A 17513-nucleotide genomic window follows, 5' to 3' on the forward strand; every position below is an offset into this window, starting at 1 on the left:
GCTGGGTCTGGGATTTTCTCCGCTCAGGGACTGGGTGTTGTGTTGTTCTTATCACAACATTCCATCCCCATCGACACGCAAGTCGCGTCGCCGAAGTGGCGTCAACTCGAAAGACTTGCACCCCAGGCGAACGGTCTACCCGACGGGAGGTCCTAGCCACACGGAATTTCCATATTAGAACTGTTAATCCTTTGCATTTAAATGTAATTGCACAAAGTACATAGGCATAAAGCCATGTACGAGAGACGTTCCTACTCTAAGTATTGTCACCGTTTTCCACGTGGTAACTTTGTTGCCAATAACATATACTCCAGGGCATCATGAAATATACACTTTGCCGGCCGCTGTGACCGAGCGGTTCTAGGCTCTTCAGTCCGGAACCGCGCTGCTGCTATGGTCGCAGGTTCGAATCCTGCCTCGGGCATGGATGTGTGTGATGTCCTTAGGTTAGTTAGCTTTACGTAGTTCTAAGTCTAGGGGACTGATGACCTCAGATGTTAAGTCTCATAGTGCTTAGAGCCAAAAAAATATACACTTTGCACTATCAGTGTCTCTGTAGAGTTTTGATAGTGAATTCACGTCGATTTCTTGACCTGCAAACTCCTCGTCCACAAACCACTGGTCTATAATTTGCGGGGAACTGTGGCATGTGCTTAGACATCTGGTGGGATGTACCCACGGGAATCCACTAATGACCTGTAGTATCCCTGCCGCGAAATCGCTGCAGTATTGCATTAGAAAGATGGACCAACATGCAATTAACCACGTACAAATTATGTTTTTTCTCATCAGTATATAACCTGTTGGCTATTAAAATTGCAAGACCACGGAAGTGGCGTGTGACACGTGTTGGCATGGAGTGCTAATGCTTCGCATTTCAATGCAACTGCACAAGTTACTTAGGAATAAAGTCACATGTATGAGAGACGTTCCATTGCAAGTTTTGTCATTGTTTTTCACACAGGAATCTTATTGCCAATAACATTCACCCCATGGAATCATGTTTTTCAACATCGTGGCCATCGACACTGAGACAGTTGTAGAGTGCAATCGATTTGAAGAAAACAGTCTGGTAAAACTCTATGTCCTGCAATGCAAAGATTTGTCGCACGGCCTGCTTCACTACAGCACTGGTTTGGAGTGTCGTTCCGAGAATGCGGCTTTTTCTGTAAGGCCAGGTGAAAGTCCGCTTGGGCAAGATCGGTGATCCAATCTCTCACATCTGAAGCGACGAGTCCGGTACTATGTGAGCCTTGCTGTGTGTGGTTTTGCGTTGTCGCCCAAGAGCCACCACATCATGGAGCGTGTGTTTGGCTTGACCGCGACCGATCCGCAGTACAGACGCCAAGTCTGACCCCGTTATGCAGCTCACCACCAACATCATGTCCTGTAACTTAGCAACGTTGTTTTCATTCGTGGATGTGGAGAGACTCCCACTTCGACCTTCATCCCCCACACTCTGCCTTCCTTCTCTGAATATGCAAAACCAGCGACCAACCATTTGACGAGACATGACTTTTCCACTATACACGGTCTGTAGGCGTTCATGGATGATAGATACATTAGTCCCACGTGCCTATTGACACTGGTTAATAGCACGCACCACCATTGGCGACCACGTTATTCGCAAACGTCCATTTGCTCAGTGACAATACTGTACAAAGGAGTGGCACCACGTTGTCTTTTGAGATATCCCTGTTCTGCGCACAGCACCGTAATGAACCTATCTTTGTGTGAAGGCTTTGAGGAGAACGAACCTTTCAGACTGTGTTCACCATCGTCAACCGGACCAGCACAGGGCGAGAAGATAGGGCTGCCATTGGATGTGCAATACGATCACCTCTATTTCGCATAGTCGGTAATTTGGACAGCATCACACACATTTGTCATGTGAAGAGCAATGACTGTGCCCTATCATCGATCTATTCGTGATGTTATCTTTCAACAAGATAACGCAAGATCAAAAGTTGATCGTACTGGTCTGACCTATCTCCCTGATCAAGGGATGTTCGACTGATGATTTAGCTAGCACATGCTGCAGATATCTCATCTGCTGAAAACATGTGATCATGACTTGCCAAGAGTGAGTGATGCATTACGACTTACCAGCCACTACGATTGATGAATTCTGGCAGCTCTGTTACTAAATTTCGCATCTTGTATAACCACAAATCACCTACAAATTTAGTCGTGTAATTTTCCTTCTGCACTGTTTATGCACAATATCTATGCTGTCAGGTCGATGATAAAAATATGTTTATTGTGATCTTTTTGTGTTTCCAGAAACTGAATTTTCGTATGCTTGGTAAGGATTTATTTATGATCTTGATTACTGACACAAGTGTTGTTGCACTCAGTTCTTGGTGTCGAATTTCATATCACAGTTAGCATCAAAAGATATGCCTTGTTCTTAAAATATGTGTATGGCCAGTTTTCCTGACCATAATTGCTAGACGACAGTGGGTCTGTATATTCGGATATGGATATTCCGTTATTTAATACACTGCGTAATTTTAAGTGATGATCATTATATTTTTTGCAACATTCCCAAACCCTTATGTGCAAATATGGTATCTACTAACTCCATCTTCCATTAAATAGCAAGAAATCTACGATTCTCATTTTCTACATCTACATGACTACTCTGCAATTCACATTTAAGTGCTTGGCAGAGGGTTCATCGAACCACAATCATACTATCTCTCTACCATTCCACTCCCGAACAGCGCGCGGGAAAAACGAACAACTAAACCTTTCTGTTCTAGCTCTGATTTCTCTTATTTTATTTTGATGATCATTCCTACCTATGTAGGTTGGGCTCAACAAAATATTTTCGCATTCGGAAGAGAAAGTTGGTGACTGTTGTACTATTTATCGAATAATCGAATTCCAACGGATTTCTTTTGGAACTCATGTGGATCACCTCACACTTTTCGTTATTTAGCGCTAACTGCCACCTGCCACACCATACAGAAATCTTTTCTAAATCGCTTTGCAACTGACACTGGCCTTCGGATGACCTTACTAGACGGTCAATTACAGCATCATCTGCGAACAACCTAAGAGAACTGCTCAGATTGTCACCCAGGTCATTTATATAGATCAGGAACAGCAGAGATCCCAGGACGCTTCCCCGGGGAACACCTGATATCACTTCAGTTTTACTCAATGATTTGCCGTCTATTACTACAAACTGCGACCTTCCTGACAGGAAATCACGAATCCGGTCGCACAACTGAGACGATACCCCATAGGCCCGCAGCTTTATTAGAAGTCGCTTGTGAGGAACGGTGTCAAAAGCTTTCCGGAAATCTAGAAATACGGAGTCAACTTGAGATCCCCTGTCGATAGCGGCCATTACTTCGTGCAGTATACTGGAATTATAATACCTAAATTCAGCTGACTCAATAATAGATCGAAAATTTGGAATGAAGGTAAGAACTTTAGTTTCTTAATCAAGGAAAAATGTTCATAATCATGCAATGCGTGAAACGAATTCAGTTTAGCGACAGAGACGCTTCAATTAAAGCCGCCATCTCCAAAACTTCTACAGCTTAATGAATAACGTGAAGTGTTTTCATCTCGTGGCTGTGACATCGGACGCAGTGCCCATGGTCTTCATGACCTACATCAAGAGTCTGAAGCCTGAGAAATTCTCAGTGCATCCATTCGAAACACCCCGTCTACTCATCCCTTCTTCCTCTACCATACATTTCACGAGTTTACAAGAATTCTGGATAGCGCATAAATGTATTAAAAGTCGTTCTTTCTGAGTAAAGTTCCAGAATGGTATTACTGCAGTAGGTATCCTTCACAATTGAAAAGTAGCTTGCGAAGAATATGTGTAGAGATAGACATAGAAATAATTTAGAATTATATCTAGAAGAAAACAGTTCAAAGTAATGTTAGCTAAGATCATATGGGGGACTGGAAACTCTGGTAGAAACCGATCTCGGGGAAGACCAGTCGGGGTTCTGGAGAATGTAGGGAGACACGAGGCATTATTGACCCTTCAACTTGACTTAGAAGAAAGGCAAATCTTAGTTGGTAGCATTTTAGAATGTAGGTTGGAGTACACTCTTTGAAACTGTGAAGTTAGCGGATGTAAAATACTGGTAGCAAAAGGTTATTTTCAACTTTTACAGAAACAAGACTGCAGTTACGAGAGTCGAGGGGCATGAAAGGGAAGCAGTGGTTGAAGAGGGAGTGAGACAATGTTGTACTCTGTCCCCAATGTTGTTCAGTCCGTACACTGAGAAACAGTAAAGGAAAACAAGGATGAATTTAGAAAGAGAATTAAAGTTCAGGCCGACGAAATAAAAATTGAGGTTTTTCGATGACATTGTAATCCTGAGAGAGTCCGCAGAGGACCAGTTGAACTGAATAGATAGCGCATTAAAAGATGTTATAAGACGAATATCAGCAAAAGTAAAACCAGGATAATGGAAGGTAGTCGAATTCAATCAGGTGATGCTGAGGGAAGATGAATGGGGGGAAAGCCCCAGGACCTGATGAAATAGCAGTGGACATGATGAGAGTAGCAAGCCCATTGGGGATGCAGTGGCTGTCTAGAGTACTATCAAGTGCGTGTAGAAATAGTACAATACCTGACGACTGGAGAAAGGAGACATTGTTCCCATCTTCAAAAAAGGCAATAAATGACTTTGTGAAAACTACAGAGGAATAACCCTTATGATTTATACAGCCAAGATTTTTGAAAGAATTTTACTAAATCGAATAAGTGAAAAGATAGAAAAGGAGCTGAGTGACGAACAGTATGGGTTTGGGAAAGTAAGAAGCACGATCGATCTGATATTTTCTATCCGTCAACTGATGGAAAAAAAAGTTGTGAGTATAACAAAAGGGTGATAATGGTTTTTATAGACATAGAAAAGGCATATGGCTCAGTTAACAGGGAAAGACTCTGGGAAGAAATGAAGAAGATAGATATGGAAGATGGATACAATAATGTAATAAAGACAATATACAGAGGACACTATTGTAGAATTAGAACAGCATTGGGGAACTCTGAATACTTCGAAATAAGACAAGGACTTAATAAACAAGGAAGTGTTCTATCTCCTGCACTTTTTAATGTTGTGATGGACGGAATGAATAGGGCAGTTAAAGATATAGTAAAAAAAAGACAAAAAGATTATTTTTGCAGATGATATTGTAATATGAGGCAATAAAGAGGTCGATGCACAGTTGCAACTTGATGCGTGGAAGGAAATAATGAAAAGGTATGGATTAAAAATAAAGATAAGAGTGAAGGAATGGTATTTGGAAGAGACAAAGGGATCAACGGAAATAATACTTTGAATGGAAAACCCCTCAAAGTGGTAGACAGTTTCACTTATTTAGGGAGTGAAATATCTAGTGATGGAAGAACAACCAACGAAATTAATAGGTGGTTACAGAAGGGAGACAATTTCTACCAAACAATAAAACACCTGAATGAGATTTTCACTCTGCAGCGGAGTGTGCGCTGATATGAAACTTCCTGGCAGATTAAAACTGTGTGCCCGACCGAGACTCGAACTCGGGACCTTTGCCTTTCGCGGGCAAGTGCTCTACCAACTGAGCTACCGAAGCACGACTCACGTCCGGTACTCACAGCTTTACTTCTACCAGTACCTCGTCTCCTACCTTCCAAACTTTACAGAAGCTCTCCTGCGAGACATGCAGAACTAGCACTCCTGAAAGAAAGGATATTGCGGAGACATGGCTTAGCCACAGCCTGGGGGATGTTTCCAGAATGAGATTTTCACTCTGCAGCGGAGTGTGCGCTGATATGAAACTTCCTGGCAGATTAAAACTGTGTGCCCGACCGAGACTCGAACTCGGGACCTTTGCCTTTCACGGGCAAGTGCTCTACCAACTGAGCTACCGAAGCACGACTCACGTCCGGTACTCACAGCTTTACTTCTACCAGTACCTCGTCTCCTACCTTCCAAACTTTACAGAAGCTCTCCTGCGAGACATGCAGAACTAGCACTCCTGAAAGAAAGGATATTGCGGAGACATGGCTTAGCCACAGCCTGGGGGATGTTTCCAGAATGAGATTTTCACTCTGCAGCGGCGTGTGCGCTGATATGAAACTTCCTGGCAGATTAAAACTGTGTGCCCGACCGAGACTCGAACTCGGGACCTTTGCCTTTCGCGGGCAAGTGCTCTACCAACTGAGCTACCGAAGCACGACTCACGTCCGGTACTCACAGCTTTACTTCTACCAGTACCTCGTCTCCTACCTTCCAAACTTTACAGAAGCTCTCCTGCGAGACATGCAGAACTAGCACTCCTGAAAGAAAGGATATTGCGGAGACATGGCTTAGCCACATCCCCCAGGCTGTGGCTAAGCCATGTCTCCGCAATATCCTTTCTTTCAGGAGTGCTAGTTCTGCATGTCTCGCAGGAGAGCTTCTGTAAAGTTTGGAAGGTAGGAGACGAGGTACTGGTAGAAGTAAAGCTGTGAGTACCGGACGTGAGTCGTGCTTCGGTAGCTCAGTTGGTAGAGCACTTGCCCGCGAAAGGCAAAGGTCCCGAGTTCGAGTCTCGGTCGGGCACACAGTTTTAATCTGCCAGGAAGTTTCATATCAGCGCACACTCCGCTGCAGAGTGAAAATCTCATTCTGGAAACATCCCCCAGGCTGTGGCTAAGCCATGTCTCCGCAATATCCTTTCTTTCAGGAGTGCTAGTTCTGCATGTCTCGCAGGAGAGCTTCTGTAAAGTTTGGAAGGTAGGAGACGAGGTACTGGTAGAAGTAAAGCTGTGAGTACCGGACGTGAGTCGTGCTTCGGTAGCTCAGTTGGTAGAGCACTTGCCCGCGAAAGGCAAAGGTCCCGAGTTCGAGTCTCGGTCGGGCACACAGTTTTAATCTGCCAGGAAGTTTCATATCAGCGCACACTCCGCTGCAGAGTGAAAATCTCATTCTGGAAACATCCCCCAGGCTGTGGCTAAGCCATGTCTCCGCAATATCCTTTCTTTCAGGAGTGCTAGTTCTGCATGTCTCGCAGGAGAGCTTCTGTAAAGTTTGGAAGGTAGGAGACGAGGTACTGGTAGAAGTAAAGCTGTGAGTACCGGACGTGAGTCGTGCTTCGGTAGCTCAGTTGGTAGAGCACTTGCCCGCGAAAGGCAAAGGTCCCGAGTTCGAGTCTCGGTCGGGCACACAGTTTTAATCTGCCAGGAAGTTTCATATCAGCGCACACTCCGCTGCAGAGTGAAAATCTCATTCTGGAAACATCCCCCAGGCTGTGGCTAAGCCATGTCTCCGCAATATCCTTTCTTTCAGGAGTGCTAGTTCTGCATGTCTCGCAGGAGAGCTTCTGTAAAGTTTGGAAGGTAGGAGACGAGGTACTGGTAGAAGTAAAGCTGTGAGTACCGGACGTGAGTCGTGCTTCGGTAGCTCAGTTGGTAGAGCACTTGCCCGCGAAAGGCAAAGGTCCCGAGTTCGAGTCTCGGTCGGGCACACAGTTTTAATCTGCCAGGAAGTTTCAATAAAACACCTCATTTGGAATAAGGAAGTTTCAGAAAAAGCAAAACTCCTCATGTATGAAAGTTATTACTTCCCTATTGTCACCTTATGGAGGAGAAACATGGACAATGACAGATAGGGACTGGAGTAGACTGCGGGCAGGGGAAATGAAATTTCTCAGAGCAGTTAAGGGAAAAATAAGAATGGACAGAGTAAGGAATGTAGATATTAGAAAGGACCTTAAAGAAGAAAGTATGAGAGAATAAACTGAAAAAAAGAGATTAAGGTGGTACCGACAAAATTATGGAAGAACTAAAGATGGATGGCAAAAGACCCAGAGGGCACCCGATCACACGGTGGAAAACGGGAGTTCAAAATGGTTCAAATGGCTCTGAGCACCATGGGACTTAACATCTGTGGTCATCAGTCCCCTAGAACTTAGAACTACTTAAACCTAACTAACCTAAGGACATCACACACATCCATGCCCGAGGCAGGATTCGAACCTGCGACCGTAGCAGTCGCGCGGTTCCGGACTGAGCGCCTAGAACCGCTAGACCACCGCGGAAAACGGGAGTGAGAATCTCTGTGGAAAGGAGAGGTGGGACCTGGCAGCAAGTGGAGGAAGAAAAGTAGTGGGAGGACCGAGCCAAATAGAGAGGGCTCGTCAGCACCCAAGCCCGGCAGTAGCACGAACGGGATCTGGATATAGATAGAGAGATAGGTAGATAGATACATTCTGAGGGAATTAGATTAGGAAATGAGACACTGAAAGAAGTAGACGAATTTCGCTTTCCGGGCAGCAAAATAAGTGAAGATGGCCGAAACAGAGAGGATATAAAATGTAGACAGACTATAGCAAAAAGCATTTCTGAAAAAGAGGGAGTTTTTAACGTCTAATAGAAATTTAAGTATTAGGAAGTCTTCTACGAAGGCATTTGTCTTGAGTATAGTCTTGCACGGAAGTGAAACGTGGACAATAAGCAGTACAGACAAGCATACAACAGAAGATTTTGGATTGTGGAGCTACAGAAAAATTTAAAATTAGATAGGTAGATTGAGTAACTAATAAGGAGGTGCTGAATCGGATTAGAAAGTAAAAATTATGGCACAGCCTGACAAAAAGAAACGATCGTTTGACAGGACTTATCCAGAGGCATGAACAACGGTTCCAATGGCTCTGAGCACTATGGGACTTAACATCGGAGGTCATCAGTCCCCTAGAACTTAGAACTACTTAAACCTAACTAACCTAAGGACATCACACACATCCATGCCCGAGGCGGGATTCGAATCTGCGACCGTAGCGGTAGCGCGGTTCCAGACTGAAGTGCCTAGAACCGCTCGGCCACTCCGACCGGCGAGGCATGAACAACCGTATGTGTGTGGGGGTGGGGGAGGGGGGAGGGCGGGGATGGCGTATGAGAGAGACCATGGACTTAACACAGTAAGCAGGTTGAAAAGGATGTGGGTTGTGGTGGTTATTCGGAGGTGAAAATGCAGAGGGTAGACTAGAGTGGAGAGTTATATGGAACTCCAACTCCAACAACTACAAGAACAACAACAGAATGTCTCACTCAGAACGGTGGTGTTAACGTTCCTCATTGTGAAGGCTGATGAGTGTTGTTGAAATGGTTCAAATGGCTCTGAGCACTATGCGACTGAACATCTGAGGTCATCAGTCGCCTAGAACTTAGAACTAATTAAACCTAACTAACCTAAGGACATCACACACATCCATGCCCGAGGCAGGATTCGAACCTGCGACCGTAGCGGTCACGCGGTTCCAGACTGAAGCGCCTTTAACCGCACGGCCACACCGGCCGGCAGTGTTGTTGAAAAATATCACTGCAAGTTTAAACGCAGCCAAAACCTCTCAGACAAACAGAAACTAAACGATGTCAAAGTTAGCGTAAGGAGGGCTATGCGTGAAGCGTTCAGTGAATTCGAAAGTAAAATTCTATGTACCGACTTGAAATCCTAGGAAGTTCTGGTCTTACGTTAAATCAGTAAGTGGCTCGAAACAGCATATCCAGACACTCCGGGATGATGATGGCATTGAAACAGAGGATGACACGCGCAAAGCTGAAATACTAAACACCTTTTTCCAAAGCTGTTTCACAGAGGAAGACCCCACTGTAGTTCCTTCTCTAAATCCTCGCACAAACGAAAAAAATGGCTGACATAGAAATAAGTGTCCAAAGAACAGAAATGCAACTGGAATCACTCAACAAAGTCCACTGGACCTGACGGGATACCACTTCGATTCTACATAGAGTACGCGAAAGAACTTGCCCCCCTTCCGTGTACCGCATGTCTGTAGAGGAACGGAAGGTTCCAAATGATTGAAAAAGAGCACAGGTAGTCCCAGTCTTCAAGAGGGGTCGTCGAGCAGATGCGCAAAACTATAGACCTATATCTCTGACGTCGATCTATTTTAGAATTTTAGCACATGGTTTTTGCTCGCGTGTCATGTCGTTTCTGGAAACCCAGAATCTACTCTATAGGAATCAACATGGATTCCGGAATCAGCGATGGTGTGAGACCCAACTCGCTTTATTTGTTCATGAGACCCAGAAAATATTAGATACAGGCTTCTAGGTAGATGCTATTTTCCTTGACTTCCGGAAGGCGTTCGATATAGTTCCGCACTGTCGCCTGATAAACAAAGTAAGAGTCTACGGAATATCAGACCAGCTGTGTTGCTGGATTGAAGAGTTTTTAGCAAACAGAACACAGCATGTTGTTCTCAATGGAGAGACGTCTACAGACGTTAAAGTAACCTCTAGCGTGCCACAGGGGAATGTTATGGGACCATTGCTTTTCACAATATATGTAAATGACCTAGTAGATAGTGTCGGAAGTTCCATGCGGCTTTTCGCGGATGATGCTGTAGTATACAGAGAAGTTGTAGCATTAGAAAATTGTGGCGAAATACAGGAAGATCTGTAGCGGATAGGCACTTGGTGCAGGGAGTGGCAACTGACCCTTAACATATACAAATGTAATGCATTGCGAATACATGGAAAGAAGGATTCTTTATTGTATGGTTATATGATAGCGGAACAAACACTGGTAGCAGTTACTTCTGTAAAATATCTGGGAGTATGCTTGCGGAACGATTTGAAGTGGAATGATCATATAAAATTAATTGTTGGTAAGGCGTGTACCAGGTTGAGATTCATTGAGAGAGTCCTTAGAAAAAGTAGTCCATCAACAAAGGAGGTGGCTTACAAAACACTCGTTCGACCTATACTTGAGTATTGCTCATCAGTGTGGGATCCGTACCAGATCGGGTTGACGGAGGACATAGAGAGGGTCCAAAGAAGGGCGGCGCGTTTCGTCGCGGGGTTGTTTGGTAGGCGTGATAGCGTTACGGAGATGTTTAACAAACTCAAGTGGCAGACTCTGCAAGAGAGGCGCTCTGCATCGCGGCGTAGCTTGCTGTCCAGGTTTCGAGAGGGTGCGTTTCTGGATGAGATATCGAATATATTGCTTCCCCCTACTTATACCTCCCGAAGAGATCACGAATGTAAAATTAGAGAGATTCGAGCGCGCACGGAGGCTTTACGGCAGTCGTTCTTCCCGCGAACCATACACGACTGGAACAGAAAAGGGAGGTAATGACAGTGGCACGTAAAGTGCCCTCCGCCACACACCGTTGGGTGGCTTGCGGAGTATAAATGTAGATGTAGATTTCGTGATGCTCTTGCTTTGCACTAACGTTGCTAAAGATAAGGGTATCTCTGAGATTTTGAGCAGTTTTCCACCACCGTATTTTCGATTCCTATCAAGCCTTCATTGGATTTCTCTATTGTGGTTGGTCTTTGTTAACAGCTTCCTGAGTGAAGCACAGCTTCCTGAGTGAAGCATGCTGAGCCCAATGTTGGAGCTAATGTTAGCACAAAAAACTTGACCGGGATCCTTTCATTCCAACTCATCCTTTTAATGAGCTGGTTTCTGTTTTTGAGGCTGTTTTGCTAAAAACAAACTATCGACGAGTGTTGTGATGTATATCGCTGCCATTCGATAATATCAGATTTCTCGATTACAGCGTTTGCGAGACGGCGAATTTATGAGGCTATAAATTACAAGCGTTAATGCATTTCCGCACAGGAATATAGGCTACTCATTTGTGAATTTGGCTAAACAGCGCTGCGGCCACGAGGGATTAAAAACCGGCAGGGGAACAGGGGAAACGAACAGTGGCCTGGTATCGGCGCTGATCGGCGAGCTATGCATCAAGCCTAATCTGCGACCAACTGAACCAGGCGTCGCACCGCCAACTGGGAATAGCCACGTCGAAAGATAAACACGAGATTAACGCTGCGGAACCTGAAAAATGCACTCGGGTGCCGAAACGGAAATTCTACGTAATCGCGAAACAGCGCATCGCTCCAATTTTAACATACCACTTCTGAAATAGTCAAATTTATTAACGAGTGTAAACAAGTTCCAAACATCGTACTTAAAATGATTAGAGCAACCAAGAGAGAGGTAAAAAATGTAGTTCTAGGAGCCTACCAAGAACCTACGCCAAACATGGCTAGACATAACAATGAATTGATTCTTAGAAGCAGACAGTATTGCACTTGAAGTGAGGCATTATGTAAAAGAAAACAAAGGAAAATTGCGGAAGGACATTTTATGGACAAAGAAACAGAGGAGACAGTTGAAATAAAGAGAAAACTATAAGGATGTTTTCTGCAAGCCTCACTTCTACATGTGCCCTTTGGAAACCATGTGCAAGATTTTTATATTTTCTCGCACGCTACTCGCAAACTGTAGCTCATGCAGAAAAAAATGAACAGTGTATGTTTTTTGGAAATTCAGTGTATTTAAATTTTGTACTATGACACGTTTCCGCTGGAGGCTACAAACCTCCAACCCCACACTCATCCCTCACCAGTCAGAATTTCCTTCTACCACTGTAAAAAAATTTCCGACTACACGAACTATTCCCGACATTCGACCTTTTTTTGTTGTCAATGCCACCAGCTTAATTGACTATTTCGTTGAAATCATTAACTTAAACGTGCTCTTGTGGTTAATGAAACAAAAAACTAATTACGTTGACAATTCGACCCAAACTTTACCCTTAAAAACACATTAGTTTCGTGAACAGAAGACCTGACGAATACAGCGATGTAACTGTTTCTTTTATGTTGCTAAAATTCACAAAACTGTTAGGTAACATTCACACAAACGTGAGTTTTACAATTTGTAAGTGCTTTGGCTAAGCTGGTGGCGTAATACAGCAAGTCAACGAAAATAAAAACAGGTCGGATGTGGAAAATAATTCGTGCAGTCGTAAACTTTTGTGCATTCGTAGCAGAGAGTGCCATCAACAATACACAGGGTGACACACTGGAGACGGACGGTTTTGAACTGCGTAGTACTGAGGGCGCGGTGGTGGGAGGTGGCAGTGGTGGGGATAGTTCTGATCCACACAAGACGCCATTTCATTTACTCAGTCGCTATGGAGCATTGGGACTTGCAACGTCGAGTGTTTGTCTATGACAGTTTCGTGAAAAGTGGTGAGTCTATTATTGCTATGCAGCGATTGTTTCTTGTGCTGTTTAATGCCGGTCGACATGGAACTGTTCCGAGCCGTAACACAATCCTCATATGGGTGGAAAACTTCAGATCAACTGGAAACATACTGGATAAGAAGCATCCTGGCCCAAGACGCAAAGTAACGACACCAGAAAATGTTGAAAGGGTAAGGTAAGCGACAATCAGAAGCCCAGGACGGTCAGCTAGACGTCATGCTAGTGAGTTACGAATCAATTGTGAATCGGTTAGACGAATTTTGCATAAAGAATTAAAATTCCGTCCCTACAAAATGCTCATTGTCCTACAACTTAAGGAAACTGACTTTGCTGTACGAGAAGACTTCACTTACAGAATGCAAGTGATTTTGGAACCGAATGAAAATGAAATTTTATTTCTGAGCGATGAAGCTCATTTTCATTTAAATGGGACTGTGAATAAGAAAAACCTACGTTACTGGGCTCTAGAGCATCCTCACCTTATCCACCAGCGTCCTCTACACTCAGAAAAAGTAACAGTCTGGTGTGCTGTTGGCTCTGTTGGCATTATTGGTGACCACTATGGTCGCAGGTTCGAATCCTGCCTCAGGCATGGATATGTGTGATGTCTTAGGTTAGTTAGGTTTAAGTAGTTCTAAGTTTTAGGTGACTGATGACCTCAGAAGTTAAGTCCCATAGTGCTCAGAGCCATTTCTTTGGCATTATTGCACTTTTTTTCATGAGAATGGGCCTACAGTTACTGTTAATTCGGTTCGTTACATTCGTATGCTTGAAACATTCTTGCATTCTTGCAATCAGAACTAAGAAGACGATGAATCCCTTTAAAACGCGTTTGGTTCCAGCAGGATGGGGCAACAGCGCACACCGCAAACACTTCAGTGACAGTTCTTAGACACACGTTTCCCGGCTGGATTATCTCACGTTTTGGCAATGTTCCTTGGCCTTCCAGGTCTCCCGACTTGTCAGTATGTGACTTTTTTCTGTGGGGGTACCTTAAGAACTGTGTCTATAATCACAAACCACGAAATTTGGACAAGTTGAAGAATGCAATCATTCAAGAAATTACTGCCATCCCTGCAGAGATTTTAGTCCGTGTGATGGAGGATTTTGAGAAGAGACTTGAGTCCTGCATTCTAAATGATGGACATCACCTTGACGACATTATTTTTCACAAATAACTTTGTTAACTCAAATGGCAAATAATGAGCTTTGATTTTGTGTAAATAAACATGCATTAATTTTAAAGTTGGCTGAGTGTTATTTCATTAAAAATCGTCCATCTCACGTATGTCACCCTGTACTAGAAATCAAAACTCCTGGAGGCTGAGTGTGGGAGTGGGAATGAGTTTAAATGCCACTTTGGTACGTTTTCTTCTTGAATAATTCGAAGACGACGGCCTCTAGTGAAAATGTATCCCAGAACATATTTAACTACATTAAACTTCTTTTAAAAGAATCTGTTGTTTTTTGTAGGACTAAAAGCTTACGCCTAGTGAGAGAAAGAATATGAAAATATCGCATGAGGTTTATGAATACCAGATATAGAATTGATGGTTGGATAAAACGACATCGGTAGGGGCACATGAATCACCGTGTACATCAAATACCTGCAACAGCCAGCTTAGGACTTGACAAACACAGAAGAAACAAAAGCAGAGGTGTAAACGATAAAAAGAAGTTATTTCAAGATGGGTGGCACAAATTTGTAGCCAGGTTTGAAGATGATCTCCACTGCAGATAAACACTTATGTATAAAATGGTAAGGATATGGCGGATATTAATTTAATAAAGAACAAATATGAACTGATGAAATAAATACACAAACTGAAGAAGGCTTGGAATCGAACCCAGATTACACTGAATACCAAGAATTAGAGCATGCAATGAGATGTACAAAGAACCGAAAGGAAGCAGGAAGTGACGTGTAAATAGTGAATTGATAAAATACTCTTCACTAGGATTTAAAACACAGCTCTTTAGATTTCTAAATATTTGCTGGATAAGGAAAAAAATACAAAGATAATGGAAGAAATTGCTCATAAAGCAAATATTCAAGAAGGGCGACAGATTAAATGCCGATATTTGTAGAGGGATATCGATACTGAACTCGGCGTGTGAGATACATGCTAGTATAATAACGGGAGGACTGAAGCCCATAATGGAAAGCATTCAGTTGGAGGAATAAAATGAATTCAGAAAAGGAAGATATTTTGTAGACAATACATTTATACTACAATAGATGATAGAGAAACTCAAGGATACAATAAAGAAACACCCATCCTCTTCCACAGATTATATGAAAGCCTTCGAAAAAGTAAATGGACGATTATTTAGGGAGATATTAAGAATGAGAGGCATATCAATACATCTTATGCAAGTAATTCAGAACATAGTGTAATAAAATAAGTATCCAGGTAATCGGGATGAGAAAACTTAGGAGTTTCGCCACTGCTTTTTCATATATACATTGACGAATTTGTACTGGATGAAGCTACAGAGTTAAACATACCATTTTAGCCAACCAGATTATGTAATGATGATGCTGTTTGGAGATAATGTTTTAATCTCAGATGGTAAACATGGGCAACAAAGAGCTGCCTATGAACTATACAAAATGGACACAGATACGTAATACGTCAATACCAATACAACAAAATAAAAGCCGTGGCTTCCTCTGGGAAAAACCCAGTAAAGACAATAATAATAAGAGAAAACAAAATTATAGAGAATATATTTAAATTTACATTTTTAGGGACCTTGCTAACGTACAATGGAGACCTAGATCGAAAAGAAAAAGTTGAGGAGTAAGATCTCTCAAAAATAAAGTAAGATCAGAAAGTTGTCTTAAATGTTATGGTTTATGGGAGTGAATCTTGGGTAACAAAAAAACATAAAAATAAGAGTGCAGGCTAATGAAATTAAACTCCTCAGGAACATAGCGGGATGCACAGAGTTAGGTTATAAAAGAAATATAGATATTAGGAACGAATTGAAAATATTTAGTATGGATGAAAACGTTGAAGAAAATAGACAAAAGCGGTTATTCCGTCTGTTGCGAACGGAGGAGTCAAGATTATCACTACATTTTTGGTAATACATTCCTCAGGGTAAAAGATGCAGTGGAAGACCAAAAATATACGGAAGGACCAAATGTACTGCAACAGGCCGAGAGAGGCCTACAGCATGAAGGAAGAAGAAGAAAGGGAAGAAGGAGGAGGAGGAGGAAGACGAAGAAGAAGGAGAAGAAGAAGATAGAGTAAGAGTGGTTCAAAATGGTTTAATTTGCCTTGCATGAGTTTACCCTTACGTTACTAATGAATTATGAAGATGTAACATATCATTGCCTACCCGCATCTGTGTTCTCTTCGTACCAGAGTCGGTATTTGGGGGAAGGACGTTCCTCCAGTCTGGAAGTGATGGACCAGTTCCTTCCTTGATAGTGCTAAATAGTTTGTGGTGGAGATCTAAGGAGTTGATTTAAGGGCGAGTGATTTTTCCAAGCTTATGCTGAAAAAAAAGTGTCTTAAGTCCTCGGAGTAGGCAATATTTTGGAGTGGAGTGATTAGCATCAGTGGAGAATAGCCTCTGATATTGCCAGCATGTGGATACTGGGTCTGACTGACAGAAAGGCTTGGACTTTAAATAATTACGTGGAGCTGTCTAGAGGTCGCGAAATCTAGCGTCGGATGGCAGCCGACGTTGGGTGTAGAAGTCGTGTGCCCCCTGGAGCGGAGTTAGTGTTCTCCTAGTATATTGCAGAAGACAGGAGAAAACGATACTTTTCTGCCTAACCGACTTATTTTTTGCGATACAGAAGTTTGTGACTTTCTTAAAGTGCTTTCTGGTAAGCGGGGGTATATTTTGGGTTGCGTCATACCGGTTTCCCATCGGAATTTCCAAATTCTTAGAGGGAAATGGCAATGTAATTTGGCGTATAGAGACTGGCGGAGTACCATCGGACTTTCGGAAAATATCATCCACACAGTCTCAAAGATAGCAAGGGCAGATAGTGCGGAAAGTACCGCACAATCATCTGAGCATCTCATGCATCCAAACTGCTGAAAAGAATAATATAAAGAAGAATGTAAAAGAAAATTGAGAATCTGTTGGATGACGATCAGATTGGCTTCTGAAAAGATAAGCTATCAAAGATACATATATCGGTTTGCACTTGATAATGGAACCAAGATCGGAGAAAAATTAATACACGCACATAGGATTTCTCGATTTAGAAAAAGCGTTCGACAGTGTCAAATGATGCAAAGTGTTTGAAATTCTGAGAAAAACAGCGGTAAGCTATAGGAATAGACGGATAACATACAATACGTACAAGAACCAAGATGGAACGATAAGACTGTTGTGTTCGGATTAAAACGGGAGTAAGAGACAGGATGTAGTCTTCATAGCTACTGTTCAATCTATATATCGAAGAAGAAATGACGCACGTTAAATGGAACGAACAGTCTAATGAGTGCAGAATATGGAT

At 42.8% G+C, this 17513-nt stretch overlaps 1 protein-coding gene and 1 non-coding gene across 2 annotated transcripts in view; one reads left to right on the forward strand and one right to left on the reverse strand.

Annotated features, from left to right (window-relative positions):
• Positions 1–17513, forward strand: part of LOC126482073 (uncharacterized) — a 193726-nt gene that overhangs the window by 74124 nt on the left and 102089 nt on the right. The gene's annotated exons all lie outside the window — the stretch shown is intronic.
• On the reverse strand, positions 5823–5897 carry Trnas-uga (transfer RNA serine (anticodon UGA)). The gene has a single exon. It is a non-coding gene; the product is annotated as a tRNA-Ser (tRNA).

Source organism: Schistocerca serialis, chromosome 5 (genome assembly GCF_023864345.2).
Source record: "Schistocerca serialis cubense isolate TAMUIC-IGC-003099 chromosome 5, iqSchSeri2.2, whole genome shotgun sequence".
NCBI lineage: Eukaryota > Metazoa > Arthropoda > Insecta > Orthoptera > Acrididae > Schistocerca > Schistocerca serialis.